Genomic DNA, 15634 nt, shown 5'->3' on the forward strand with positions numbered 1-15634 from the left:
CCCACAACAGCGTGGGAGCTTGCTTGCTCTGTTTCTCTTTCTCTCTCTCTGCCTGATAAATTGCTTTTCTACAAAACTCTTTGGGTCCAATATTTACTTGAATAAGCCCACTGCACCTCCAGGGCCTCTTCCCCCATTCCTGGGGTGGGGGAGGCAAGAACCTGGAACACCCGGTTACAGTATCATCCGTGGTCTTCTGTGACTGGCTGCTTTCACCGAGCCTGATGTTGTCATGGTTCATCCGTGTCGCTGCACATATCAGTGTAACACTCTGTTGTACAGACGCACCACACTTTATCCTTTCATCACCTGATGGAGGTTAGATCTGTGGATGATCCTTTTGGCTGTGATGAATCAAATGGCTAGCTGGGCACGGTGGTACGTGCCTGTCGTCCCAACTCTTTGGAAGGCTGAGGCAGGAGGGTCGCTTGAGCCCAGGAGTTTGATGCTGCAGCGAGCTGTGATTGTGCCACGGCGCTCCAGCCTGGGCAACGGAGTGACTACGTCTCAAAGAAAGAAAAAAGAAAAGAAAACAGAATCAAGCTGCTACGAACATTCTGTACGAGTCTTTGTGTGGAGATGCTCTTTCATTTCTCTTGAGTGAATGCCTGGGAATGGAATATGTCATATGAGAGGTGCATGCTTAAGGTTTTAAAAAATGTACCAGGCCAGTCAAGGTGGCTCATACCTCCCATTCCAGCACTTTGGGGAGCTGAGGTAGGAGGATCACTTGAGCCTAGGAGTTTGAGACCAACCTGGCCAACATAGGGAGACTCTGACTCTTAATTTCTTTTTTTTTTTTATAAGAAGAAAATGAATGAACTTTTCTTCCTTTGTGCTGGAATTGCAAGGTTAAAAAATAATAATAATAACAAGGAAAACGTACCAACTTTTCCAGAGTGGATCCACCATGTAATGTTCCTGCCAGCTCCTCGGCATGCTTCTCCTCTTTGCTTCACCATCTCTAATTTTTTTTTTTTTTTGAGACAGAGTCTTGCTCTGTTGCCCAGGCTGGAGTGCAGTGGCATGATCTCGGCTCACTGCAACCTCTGCCTCCCGGGTTTAAACAATTCTCCTGCCTCAGCTTCCCAAGTATCTGCAACCACAACTGTGCGGCACCATACCCAGCTAATTTTGTATTTTTAGTAGAGACAGATTTCACTGTATGTTGGCCAGGCTGGTCTCAAACTCCTGACCTCAAGTCATCCACCCACCTCAGTGTCCCAAAGTGCTGGAATTACAGGCATGAGCCATCATGCCTGACTTCTTCTTCTTTTTTTTTTTTTTTTTGAGACATTCTCGCTCTGTTGCTCAGATTGTGCAGTGACGTGATCTCAGCTCACTGCCACCTTTGCCTCCTGGGTTCAAGTGATTCTCCTGCCTCAGCCTCCTGAGTAGCTGGGACTACAGGTGCCTGTCACCACACCTGGCTAGTTTTTTTGTTTTTGTATTTTTTTGTAGAGATGGAGTTTCACCATGTTGACCAGGCTGGTCTTGAACCCCTGACCTCAAGTAATCCGCCCCCTTCACCCTCCCAAAGTGCTGGGATTTCAGGTGTGAGCCACCGCGCCAGCCGCTCACCATTTGTCGCCTGTGTTGCACCATTCCCTTCTGCACCACCCCAGAGCTTTACCAGGTGCCTCTTCTCTTTAACCAGATCCTGCAGTTCTCTGTGCTTCCTGGTACATCCTCTCACCACCTTCGTCATCAGTTATTTATTCATGTCGCTGTCTGCTTAGCGTCTGTCTCCTGGCTGGACTGTATAAACCGCGTAAGGACAGGGCTGTTTGCTTTGACTGCACCACATTCTGGCACTTGGCATAGACTAGGCATTCCATACCTGCTTGTTGAATTAATGCATGACCACGTGTGGAGTGCTGGGTCTCACACCAGGCTCTACTGCAAAAAACTTGGTCAAGTATTTTCAGTCCCAATGTACAGATGCGTCATTCGAATCAACGGAAAGTACAATGACCCATCCAAGCTCCTTCAGCTTGCTGGGCTGGCCTGGGAGTTGGACCCGATCTGCTTGACCCTCCCACTGGTGCTGAAAAGTGGAGTGTCTGCTGGGGTGGTAGGAGATGGGGCAGAAGAGAGACAGGCGGCCTCACAGAAGGGCTTGAGGGCTAGGATGAGGCGTGTGCACTCTGCACCTCTGCTTTGGAGCTCTGAAAGGGTGCACAGCACACCCTCCCTCTCTGGGCACCCGCGGGGAGCCTGAGGTTGCCTGATTAAGGGGCTAATGGGTTGAATGCAAAGGGCCCCTCCACCCACCCTTTTTTCGATCTCACCAACCAAGCCCCGGTAACAGGCATTTCCGGTTTCCGGCCGGCTCCCGGGGCTGGGGTGGGGGCGGGGAGTTGACTGCAGCCATCCCGCTTAGCTCTGGGTCCCCTTTTCCCAGACCCCAGAGGCTTCTGTCCCTGCACACTCCTTCCCCGAAGGAGTGTGGAGAGCCAGCCGAGCTTTCTGGCTCTTTCTTCCTTGGGCAGGGGTTGTATTGATGAGAGACAGTCTGGAAAATGGGGAAGAATGAGCCTCAGGGTTCACCACAGTGCGTGGCTGGGTGCTGATTTGCATATGGACAAGATGCCCACATGACAGGTGCCCGCCCCTTCCTGGAGGAAGGAAGAGGGGCACTGAGGGGGTTGCCCCCAGCAGGGAGGAACCATCCTCACATGCCCCTCCTACATTTGTTTAAAGGACCTCCTGTCCTTTGCCACTTTCTCACACTCTTCAGGTGACCAGAAGTCCTTCTGGTGGTCTAACTGTCAATGCTGCTGTCTGACGGAGCCCCTTTCTTTAGCTGGCCCCACCCAGCGGTCTGGAGAGGGGATGAATCATAGCCCCTTTCTCCTCTTTGAGGCATCACATGACTGGAAGGAAGCTGCCTCAGGGCTCAGCTGATCTCCCTGAGGTCAGGAAGGAGCTTCCTCCCGTGGCCCACAGACATAGCCATCTGTTCTGCTGTCTCTGGTGACCTGTCTGCCCATGACCGCCCTCATCGTGTCACTCTGCAGAAGGCATCAGGAGCAGCTTAATGTGGTTCAAGGAGGCAGGGTTGTGCAGTAGTTAGGGGCACAGAGTTTGGGGGCTCACAGTGCTGGTATCGGGTTCTCCATACCTACCTGTGTGACCCTGGATGGGTAGGATCCCCTCTCTGAGCGTCACTTGCTTCTTCTGTCAAAGGGAGATTTATTCAGTCAACAGATTTACTCAGCATCTACTATGTGCCAGACATGGTACTAGGTATTGAGGTCCCCTGTTTACCCAAAGGAGTTGAACACTTACGTCCACACAGAAACCTGCATGCAGGTCTTTGTAGTGGCTTTATATATATATATATATATATACACACATACATACACACATACATACATACATATGTATATTTTTGAGACAGAGTTTTGTTCTGTCTCCCAGGCTGGAGTGCAGTGGTAGGATCTCGGCTCACTGCAACCTCCACCTCCTGGGTTCAAGTGATTCTCCTGCCTCAGCCTCTGTAGCTGGGACTACAGGCACTTGCCACTACGCCTGGCTAATTTTTTGTATTTTTAGTAGCGACGGGATTTCACCATGTTGGCCAGGATGGCCTCGATCTCCTGACCTTGTGATCTGTCTGCCTCAGCCTGCCAAAATGCCGGGATTACAGGCCACCGTGAGCCACCGTGCCCAGCCTTGTAGTGGTTTTATTCACGATTGCTGAAACAGGAAAGCAACCAAGATGCCCTTAGGTAGGTGAATGTGACGTAGGGCAAGGCAAGCCCTACACTGGGGCTGAGCCCTGGGAGGGTTCTTGGCTTTGGCCAGGAAAGGATTGAAGGGTGAGCCGGATTAGAATTAGACAGCAGTTTGAATGACGTGGACGTGCACAGCAGCAGCAGCAGCAGAGGTCCTGCTCCTTGCAGAGCGGGGCTACCCCACAGGCAGTGAGCCAGAGCAGTCAGTGCTGCAGTCACAGTTACACTTTAGTTATATGCAAACTAAAGGGCAGATGACGCAGAGAGTTCTAGAAAAAGGGTGGTAACTTCTGGGTTGTCAAGTCATTGCCATGGGAAAGGGGTGGTAGCTGCTGGTGTTGCCATGACAACGATAAACTGCCATTGCACACTGGCGAGCGTGTCTTATGAAAAGGTGTTTCTGCTCCAGTCCGGTTTTAGCTAGTCCTCAATTTGGTCGGTTGTCTGAGCCCCACTTCTGGAGTCAGGTTACACCTCCTTCCTCATATGGGTAAATAAACTGTGGTGCATCCAGACAATGGAATATTATTATTATTATTGTTTGAGATACAGTTTCACCCTTGTTGCCCAGGCTGGAGTGCAATGGCATGGTCTCAGCTCACTGCAATCTCTGCTTCCCAGGTTCAAGTGATTCTCCTCCCTCAGCTGCACCCGGTTAGTTTTTGTGTTTTTTGTTTTTTGAGATGGAGTTTTGCTCTTGTTGCCAAGGCTGGAGTACAATGGCACTATCTTGGCTCACCACAGCCTCCGCCTCCTGGATTCAAGCAATTCTCCTGCCTTAATCTCTCAAGTAGCTGGGATTACAGGCATGTGCCACCACACCTGGCTAATTTTGTGTTTTTAGTAGAGACGGGGGTTTCTCCATGTTGGTCAGGCGGGTCTCAAACTTCTGACTTCAGGTGATCCACCTGCCTTGGCCTCCCAAAATGCTGGGATTACAGGCTTGAGCCACCGTGCTCGGCCTTATTTTTGTATTTTTAGTAGAAACGAGGTTTCACCATGTTGGCCAGGCTGGTCTGGAACTCCTAACCTCAGGTGATCCACCTAACTCGGCCTCCCAACGTACTGGGATTACAGGCATGAGCCACCACTCCCAGGCCAGACAATGAAATATTCAGCACTAAAGAGAAATGACCTCTCAAGCCATGAGAAGACATGTAGGAACCCCAAATGCATATCACTAAGTGAAAGAAGTCAGTCCCAAAAGGCTATACACCCTATGATCCCAGCTATGTGATGTTTCAGAAAAGGCAGAACTGTCGAAGCAGGAAAAACGTCAGTGGTTGTCAGAGGTTAGTGGGAAAGGGGGGATGAATAGGCAGAGCATGGAGGCTCTCCAGGGCAGTGAAGATACTCTCTATGACACTATAACAGTGGATACCTGTCATCATACACGTGTCCAAATTTAGAGAATGTACCGCATGGCAGGCAAGTCCCAAAGTGGGCTTAGCCTGCGAGGGTTCCTGGTTTCAGCCAAGAAACCTCAGGCTGCCAGGTGCGCTGGCCCACTCCTGTAATCCCAGCACTTTGGGAGGCCTCCCGGGTTCAAGCAATTCTCCTGCCTCAGCCTCCTGAGTAGCTGGGATTATAGGCGCCAACCACCACACTCGGCTAATTTTGTGTTATTTTAGTAGAGACGGGGTTTTGCCATGTTGGCCAGGCTTCAACTCCTGACATCAGGTGATCCGCCTGCCTTGGCATCCCAAAGTGTTGGAATTGCAGGCATGAGCCCTCACGCCTGGCCTATACCTACTTTTAATTACATGTAGCATAAGGGGCAGTATATATAGAAATTTCTAGGGAAGAGGCAGTAACTTTTGGGTGGTCAGGTCATTGCCATGGAAAGGGTGGTAAGGCCGGGTGCAGTGGCTCACGTCTGTATTCCCAGCCCTTTGGGATGCCAAGGTGGGCAGATCATTTGGGGTCAGGAGTTCCAGACCAGCCTGGCTAACACGGTGAAACTCCGTTTCTACTAAAAATAGAAAAATTAGCTGGGCGTTGTGGAGGGTGCCTGTAATCCCAGCTACTAGGGAGGCTGAGGCAGGACAATTGCTGGAACCTGGGAGGTGGAGGCTGCACCACTGCACCCCAGCTGGGGCGACAGAGGGAGACTGTCTCTAGAAAAAAAGAAAGGGGTGGTAACTACTGGGTTATGCCATGGCAATGGGAAACTGACAAGGCGCTCTGGTGGGTATGTCTCATGGATAGCTGCTTCTACCCTGTCCCTGTTTTAGCTAGTCCTCAATTTGGTCCAGTGTCTGAGCCCTGCCTCCAGAGTTGAGTCCTGCCTCCTCTCAAATGTACAACCTCCATAGTGACCTCTAATGTGAACTGCAGACTCTGGGTGATGACGATGCGTCCGTGTGGGTTCATCACTAACAAATGCATCACTGTGAATGGTGTGGATGATGGAGGAGGCATTGTGGGGGGCAGGGGGTATATGGGAACTCTCTGTATCTTCTGCTTAATTTTTAAAACTGCTCTTTAAAAGAAAAGTCTATTATTAAAAAAAAGAAAATAGGGTCAGGTTGGTGGCTCACGCCTATAAACCCAGCACTTTGGGAGGCCAAGGTGGGCTGATCGCCTGAGGTCAGGAGTTCGAGACCAGCCTGGCCAACATGGTGAAACACTGTGTCCACTAAAAATACAAAAATTAGCCAGATGTGGTGACACACACCTGTAATCCCAGCTACTCAGGAGGCTGTGGCAGGAGCATCACTTGAACATGGGAGGCAGAGGTTGTGGTGAGCCGAGATCACACCACTGTACTCCAGCCTGGGCCACAGAGCAAGACTCCATCTCAAACAAAAACAAAAAAGAAAGAAAGAAAGAAAGAAAATAGGCCAGGTATGGTGGCTCACACCTGTAATCCTGGCACTTTGGGAGGCTGAGGCAGGAGGATCCCTTGAGCCCAGGAGTTTGAGACTAGGCTGGGCAACATAGTGAGACCCCATCTCTAGAAAAAGATACATATACATACATATATATATATGTATATATATATGAGTATATATGAGTTAGGGGGGATGGATTCAGGATGACTCAAGAGAATTACATTTATTGTTCACTTTATTTCTATTATAACATTGTAATATATAATGAAATAATTATACAGCTCACACATATATATGTGTGCACATACAAACATATATGAATATATATTCATTCATATTCAGATACATTTATTAATACACACAATATATATGAATAAATATAGTTGTAATATATAAGTTTATAATATTTACTTCTATGTGAATAAAAAAATAAAAGAGAGGAGGGAAGGAAGGAAGGAAGGAAGGAAGGAAGGAAGGAAGGAAGGAAGGAAGGAAGGAAGGATCAGTTTGGATCCTCTGGACTGCACTGATGGAAGTGTCATGGATAGTAAAGGCATTTGTGGGCTGATTTTCTCACCTTCCTCATGCCTAACAGGGTCTGGTGTTTCATCAAGGCAGTGGGTATGCCCCCAAGAAGTCTGCAAATGATAGAAAACCTAATTACAGGTCAACAAACCATGACCCATGGGCCAAATGCGGCCTGCCACCTGTTTTTGTAAATGAAGTTCTTTTTTTTCTTTTTTGAGATGGAGTCTTGCTCTGTCACCCAGGCTAGAGTGCAGTGGCACGATCTCGGCTCACTGCAACCTCCGCCTCCCAGGTTCAAGTGATTCTCCTGCCTCAGCCTCCTGAGTAGCTGGGATTACAGGTGCGTTCCACCGTGCCCTGCTAATTTTTGTATTTTTAGTAGAGATGGGGTTTCACTATGTTGGTCAGGCTGGTCTCGAACTCCTGACCTCATGATTCCCCTGCCTTTGTGTCCCAAAGTGCTGGGATTACAGGCGTGAGTCACCGCACCTGGCCGTAAATGAAGTTTTATTGGAGCGTAGCCTGTGGCTGTTCATGTGTCTGTGGCTGCTTTTGTGGTACAATGGCAGAGCTGAGTAGCTGCACCCGAGAAGTACATTGCACACAACTAACCTGGCAATTTTTGTCATCTGGCCCTTGACAGAACAACTTTAATAAGGTTCTAAATCAAAGGGGCTTACACCATACAAGGAGTTTTTTGACTCATGGGACAAGTTTTTAATGAAAAAAATTTTTTTCAATGCTATTTTGGAAGAGAAGCAAAAATCTTATGTGGGTTTTAGGTATGGCTTAAATACGTAGCTCCAACAATATCATCAAAGACTGCACGTCTCTCTGTGATGGATTCCTTTCCTGGCTTTGTAAATCTAAGATCTCCCCTCAGGACAGCAAAGTAGCTGCAGTTGCTCCAGACAGCATAACCTCACCCTTGACCACCACCGGGGAGGGTAAATCACTGTCCTGGAAGCTGGAGCTTAAGGTCTGGGATTTGCACTCTCATTGGTCAGAAGTAGGTCATGTGGTAATCTCTGAACCCACATGTAGGGCTGTGGGCCCCACAGTGTCCCTTATGCTGTGCTGAGGTGCAGGATCCCAGAAGTAAAGAGACAGGACACTGAAGAGCTGGTGAAGAGCAGCCGGACTCGGGGGGCCACGCCACCTGTAAGCAGAGATCAGCGAGGCCCCCGAGCACCCAGAAGTGTCTGTATTTATTAGGCACAAGCAGGGGGAAGGGTCGTAAGTGAGGACATCATCTATAGGCTTAGTGATAGAGCATACATAATCACGTGAGTCACAAGCGAGGGGGCCACCCCATTATGTCACCTGGGCAGAGAGGTGGGCCATGCACAGTAGGGGGCTGTGCCCTGTGCAGTAGTAGAGGGTCATGTACAGAAAAGGGGTCCATCCCATTAGGTCACCGAGGCAAGGAGATGGGCTGTGTGCAACAGGTGTCGTGCACAACACTTATCTGGGGGCTGGAGACTTCAAAGGGTTTCTAATAGAAGGATACTGCAAGCCAGTGCAGTGGGAGCTGACAGACTTGTGCTCCTCTTAAGATATTAATGGGAGGATGATTTGAGCTAGCACAGAGTGAGAAAAGACCAACAGGGTGGACAGCCGCCGTGACTGGTCACAACAGAGGGGTTCTTCTCCCTCGGTTACTTGCGGGATCTCAGGCCTGAGGCCGACTTTCCACAGGAACTGGATGCAGGTGCTACAACCCCTTTATCAGGAGGAGAGGCTCCTGCTCCAAGCCTGCCACGCAGCGTATGCCCTTTCAGGCAGGGACGCCACTGCCTGGGTCTTTGGTTCTTGTCCTGGTCCGACTGTTTCCCATGTACTGCTTCTGTTCTGTGACTGCTCTAGGCATTCCTCCTGCTACAAACCCCTATATGGTTATATGGAAGGATTCTGTAAATCAGCACTAAATGTGTCAGTACAGCGCCGACTACAATACCTAGGTGATTATATAGAAATATTATATGGGACTAAATATGATTATATATCTATAAGCTAGATATGAGCAAGCCATGAGTTATACTTCAGGCACTAATTGTGCCTGGGGTCTTCACAGTTCTTCTTCCTCGGTGCCCTTGAGGGTGTTACCCGCACCAATAGCCATAGGCAGGGGGATGGGCCATGCCCCCTCTCAGCCCATTTTGCTAGAACAGAAAGGGGAAGAGGTACTGATATGTGCCTAAGTAGTTAATGAATATGTTCATTCTTTCCACCGTCCCCCGTTGATGTGTCTGCTGTGTTGATAAGAACTTGCTTCTGCCCCGATGGCGATGTCTGCAGGGATTCCATGATGTGATAGACAGTTGCAGCCTGCTGTAATCAGTGCTTCGCATTCATTAGGATAGAGGTTTGGCTACTGTAACAGTTAGGTAGAGATTAATTTATCATCCAAACCTACAGAGTAGCAGTCTCCAATCTTTTTGGTAGCGGGGACTGGTTTTGCAGAAGACAATTTTTCCATAGACCAGAGCTAGGGGTGATGGTTTCAGGATGATTCAAGTGCATTACATCTATTGTTCACTTTATTTCTATTATTATTATTGAGATGGAGTCTTGCTCTGTTGCCCAGGCTGGAGTGCAGTGGCGCGATCTCAGCTCATTGCAACCTCCGCCTCCTGGGTTCAAGTGATTCTTCTGCCTTAGTCTCCTGAGTAGCTGGGATTATAGGCACACACCACCACACCCGACTAATTTTTGTATTTTTAGTAGAGATGAGGTTTCACCATGTTGGTCAGGCTGGTCTCAAACTCCTGACCTTGTGATCTGCTCGCCTCGGCCTCCCAAAGTGCTGGGATGACAGGCCTGAGCCACCGCACCCGGCTACTTCTATTACTATTACATTGTAACTTACAATGAAATAAGTATACAACTTACCATAATGTAGAATCAGTGGGAGCCCTGAGCTTGTTTTCCTGACTAGATGGTCCCATCTTGGGGTGATGGGAGACAGTTCATCAGGCATTAAATTCCTGATAAGGAGCTTGCAATCTACATCCCTCACATGTACAGTTCACAAAAGGATTTGCACTCCTATGAGGATCTAACGCTGTTCTGATCTGACAGAAGGTGGAGCTCAGGCTGTCATGTGAGCAATGGGGACTGGCTGTAAATAAGATGGAGCTATGCTAGCTCACCTGCCCACCACTCACCTCCTGCTGTGTGGCAGGTTCCTAACCACCATGGGCCAGTACCAGGAGGCTGGAACTGGGAGCTACTCTGGAGGCTGAGGTGGGAGGATCACTTGAGCCCAGGAGGTGGAGGCTGCCATGTGCTGCAGTCATGCCACTGCACTCAGCTGGGCAACAGAATGAGACTCTGTCTTTTTTTTTTTTTTTTTTGAGACGGAGTTTCGCTCTTGTTACCCAGGCTGGAGTGCAATGGTGCGATCTCGGCTCACCGTAACCTCTGCCTCCTGGGTTCAGGCAATTCTCCTGCCTCAACCTCCTGAGTAGCTGGGATTACAGGCATGTGCCACCATGCCCAGCTAATTTTTTGTATTTTCAGTAGAGATGGGGTTTCACCATGTTGACCAGGATGGTCTTGATCTCTTGACCTCATGATCCACCCACCTCGGCCTCCCAAAGTGCTGGGATTATAGGCGTGAGCAACCGCGTCCGGTGACTCTGTCTTTTTTTTTTTCAAAGTTAGCTCCTTATAGTGGCTCATGCCTGTAATTGCAGGAATTTGGTCAGGAGTTTGAGACCAGCCTGACCAATATGGTAAAACCCCATCCCTACTAAAATTACAAAAATTAGCCAGGCGTGGCGGCTTGCACCTGTAGTCCCAGCCACTTGGGAGGCTGAGGCAGGAGAATCGCTTGAACCTGGGAGGCAGAGGTTCCAGTGAGCCGAGACTGTGCCACTGCACTCCAGCCTGGGCAACAAGAGTGAAATGCCATCTCAAAAAAAAAAAAAAAAAATTACTCTGACTTGATTCTGAGGATTGGGGAGTGTTGAAAATCATCTTGGGTTCCTAAGCCAAATTGCTGGGTGATGATGGAACCATTGTGAGATGAAGAGGCTGGAGGGAGAGCAAGTTTGAACTGACAGTGACATCAGTCTGGACGTGCTGCGTTTGAGGTGCCCATTGTTGAAAGAATAAACCTGTATCCCCAGCTGTAAGCAAAGAGATGGATGGCAATGAAAAGGCTTGCTTTCAACTGTTGTTCTAAAACCTCGGTCCTGGTCTGGAATGAAGGTCCAGATTGTCTTCTGCTTACTCTGTTGTTCATCCATTTATTTATTTATTTATATTTGTTGAGATGGAGTCTCACTCTGTTGCCCAGGCTGGAGTGCAGTGGCATGATCTCGGCTCACTGCAACCTCCACCTCCCAGGTTCAAGCGATCCTCCCGCCTCAGCCTCTTGAGTAGCTGGGATTACAGGCATGCACCACCATGCCTGGCTAATTTTTGTATTTTTAGTAGAGGCGATGTTTCACCATGTTGGCCAGGCTGGTCTCAAACTCCTGAATTCGAGTGATCCACCCTCTTCTGCCTCCCATAGTGAGGAGATTATAGGCATCAACCTCCACACCCGGCCTCATTTGTTTATTCAGTAAATTATATTGGGCACTGTTGCATGCCACCAGGTGATGTTCAGGATTCAGAGGTGACTCAACGCTGGGTCCTGCCTTTATCTGGAGAGAGCCCAGCACAGGAGGCCTCGTGGTCAGGCCCAGGTTGGGGAGGTACATTATATTAAGGGAGGCGGCAGTGAGGGGAGAGTGGGACTCTGCTTGGCTGAAGACATTAGGGAAAGCTTCCTGGAAGAAGAGATATTGGAGATGGGCCTTGAAGGATGAATAGGAGTTCACCAGGCAAATAGGAGAGGAGTTTGTAGCCCAGACATCAATCCTTTATTCATCTTCCTGTATATAATTACTGTAAGAATTGGCAAGAGAAGCTGGAATGGAGAGTCCCGGGGTCTCTGAAGATCAGACAGTCACATCACAGCTGACTCTGGCGCAAAAGGTACTTCATTAAGATAACATCAGCAACAAAGAAGACATTTTAGTGACTTAATATGGTAAAAATTTATTTCTTGTCCACAAAACAGTGCAATGCATATGCTTCCAGGTGGGAGGCTTTTCCTCCACAGAGTAATTCAGGGATCCAGGCTACTCTCATTTGCAGTTTTGCCATCCCTTAGAGTCTCAGCCTGCAGAAAATAGGGAGAGAGAAGATATGGAGGAGTAATTTCTCCTTAAATACAGTGCCCTGAAAGTGATGCCTATGACAAATGTTCCTATTCTATTGGCTAGAAGCAGTCACATGACTACATCCACCTGCAAGGGGAGATGGGAAATGCAGTGCTTGCCTGGGAAGCCATTTTCCAGCAGTAATTGTATATTATGGAAGAGAAAGCATGAATTTTGGTGGATCGTTAGTGGTCTCTGCCTGAGGTAGGCAGCAGGAATAGAACTAGGGCCTTGGAAGCAGTATAACACTCAGTTTGATTTGTGTTCTTGAGTAAACCCTTCTTCTCCCTTGTTGGGTTTCTCTCTCTGAGTGATGAAGATTGGAAACTGGTTGATATTTGAGGTCTTTCCAAGTTTCAAAAATTGACCAAGTGCAGTGACTTACACTTGTAATGCCAGCACTTTGGGAGGCCAAGGCAGGCATATTACTTGAGGTCAGGAGTTCAAGACCAGCCTGGCCAATATGGTGAAGCCCTGTCTAAAAAGAAAATACAAAAATTAGCCACGCATGGTGGTGGGCACCTGTAATCCCAGCTACTCAGGAGGCCGAGGTGCAAGAATCACTTGAACCCGGGAGGCAGAGGTTACAGTGAGCCGAGATCATGCCACTGCACTCCAGCTTGGGTGACAGAGGGACACTCTGTCTCAAAACAAAAACAAAAACAACCAAAACCACAAAAATGGATGGGTCAGCTAATGCCCTTGGGTTTCTGAGCTGGAGCTAAGATGACGATACTATGACGGTGCTGAAGATGATTGTGGCGATGGTCAGGTCGTGACTATGATTGTGGCGATGGTCAGGTCGTGACTATGATTGTGGCGATGGTCAGGTCGTGACTATGGTGACGGTGGTGGTGATGGTAAGAATGGTGATGACGAGCATGGTGATCCTGATGGCAGTGATGACATCACTATCATGCCGATAATGATAATTTCCAGAACTTGAAATGTCCAGCCTTTTTATACATTATATAATTGAATGACAACAACATGACACAGTAGAAATAAACCCCTCATGCTGGTTCATTTGTCTTTATCCTTGTGTTTCCCATTTATTGCTGAGTAACAAATTACCCTCCAATTTAACTGTGCACAACCACCATTTATTATGCTTACGGATTATTTAGGTCCGGAATTCTTTTTTTTTCTATTAAATTTAACAAACATTTAATTTTGTAAGAAGTACATTTTCATTTTTTCTTTATTATACAGCATTTAAGAATAATAAAGCTGTCTTGAGATTTCAAATTTCATATCTATGGCAAGTTTACAAAAGTACATTGATCGGGGTACAGTTTTTAACATGAATATACACATTCTATAATCTAAATCTATTTAACATGGACACTGACTTTGTCATTGTTTCTCTCTACAATATCGCCTGACTCTGTAGGACAGTGGTTCTCAGTTGGGCATTGACTCTGGCCCTCAGGAACATCTGGCAACCTCTGGTATAATCCCGGGCGTCATGAGAGAGGGATGCTAACAGCATCTGCTGTGCTGTTCAGGGATGCTACTGACCGTCCTATAATGCACAGGACGGACCCCTACCACAAGGATTTTATCCAGCCCAAATGTCAACAGGTCAAGGTTAAACAATTTTTGTTGAGTGCGACTCAATTCCCATTTTATGAACACCTCTGTGCCCACTGTAATTCTGAGAACACAGACTTTGCTAACTGGCAAATATTATTTAAAAGAAGATTTAACGTAATCAATATCACTTATCAAAAGCCATGGCTGACTTTAAGTATCAACATTTTCCGGAATGAATAAACCACACAATCAACTCAGAATGATACAAATGAGGGTCCACGCCATTTAATTTCCCTTGAACCTGCCCTGCTAGTTCGGTCGGTTAATATGAAAGTTAATTAGCACTGTTTGTTTTTTTAATTAGCACTTTTTTTTTTTAATTAGGACTGTTTTGAAGCAGCTAAGCAATAGTTTCCTTTGCACACTTTTCTGAACTATGATAAAAATTTAGCGACACAAAGTATCTGGCAAATAGCAAGTGCTCCAGAAATGTTTATCACAGCTTACTAAAAACACAGGGCTTCACTCATTTGTTCAAATTTGCCATAAGCATGTGTCTGCACGGATTAAATTTCTATTTGATCTCTCTCATTTTACAATAATCTCTCACAAATGTCATTTAGAAACAGAACACATATCCAGGGTGTGTGAAACAAAAGTGTTAGTTTTTTCTATAGAAGTTATAAAGTGTCAGTGTATATATCACACTGATGATAGTGAACTAAATTTAAGCTGAAAAAGTCATTCTAAGTTTGTTAAATAGAGAAATTTTTCAGTAATCCCTCACCTACGTATTCACATTCTGTGTATTTTCTCATGGTCCACAAACTGATTCAAATGATTTAAGTTATCCCACCATTTAAAGAGAAAAGTCTGCAATAATTTGAAACCATGGCGTTACCTTCATTTCACCACTGGCTGCTTTTTTCAGTTCTTTTAGTTCTTCCTTTGACAAATAACAACAGCTTTTAATCTCATTGGGATCAGGATGCAAAGTTACATTCTTTCTCACAAACAAAATGTAATCAATTTCATGTTCACCCCCGATACCATCCGACTGAGCTTTGTAGTAAATTTGTGTTAAATAATTAATTTCTTCTGGAGGAACCTGTTCCAAGGGAATTCCTAGCTCAGCTTTCAGCCGCCTCTGCGCTGCTCGCTTCACTCCAAGGGCGTCATTTTCCTCAAGCTTGCCTGGATTACTTAATGGATGACTACAAGTATTAGTAAAACAACATGGAAAGGTAATCTTAGCATCTGATCTTTGCTGTAGCAGAAGCTTATTTTCAGTGTTGAATAAGAAGACACTAAAAGCTCGATGCAATAATCCTTTGTCAATGTTCTCAGGTGACAGTTCTTCTTGGTCTCAGCCCCAATTTTATTGTCCTTTTCATCAATAAGGATACACATCTCTGCCAGAAGTTGAACCTGTTGCTCGTCGAGGTGGTCAGTGTTTATTTCAGGCATCATTACAAAATGTCTGATCTGTCCTAGAACACTGAGTATCCTCCGGACACGGACCTAGGTCCAGAATTCTTAAATGACTCACCTAGGTGGTCCCCGTTTGGGGTCTCCTTTTTTTTTTTTTTTGAGACGGAATCTTGCTCTGTCGCCCAGGCTTCTCAGCTCACTGTAACCTCTGCCTCCTGGGTTCAAATGATTCTCCTGCCTCAGCCTCCCGAGTAGCTGGGAATAAAGATGTGTGCCACCATGCCCAGCTAATGATTGTGTTTTCAGTAGAGATGAGGTTTCATCACGTTGGTGAGGCTGGTCTCGAACT

The 15634-nt window shown here is 47.0% G+C and overlaps 1 protein-coding gene and 1 pseudogene across 2 annotated transcripts in view; one reads left to right on the forward strand and one right to left on the reverse strand.

Moving 5' to 3' along the window:
* The window catches only part of VAV1 (vav guanine nucleotide exchange factor 1), a 78100-nt gene that overhangs the window by 16898 nt on the left and 45568 nt on the right, over nt 1-15634 (forward strand). The window lies entirely within an intron of this gene.
* LOC103789735 (isopentenyl-diphosphate Delta-isomerase 1 pseudogene) lies at nt 14635-15380 on the reverse strand (annotated as a pseudogene).

Source organism: Callithrix jacchus, chromosome 22 (genome assembly GCF_049354715.1).
Source record: "Callithrix jacchus isolate 240 chromosome 22, calJac240_pri, whole genome shotgun sequence".
NCBI lineage: Eukaryota > Metazoa > Chordata > Mammalia > Primates > Cebidae > Callithrix > Callithrix jacchus.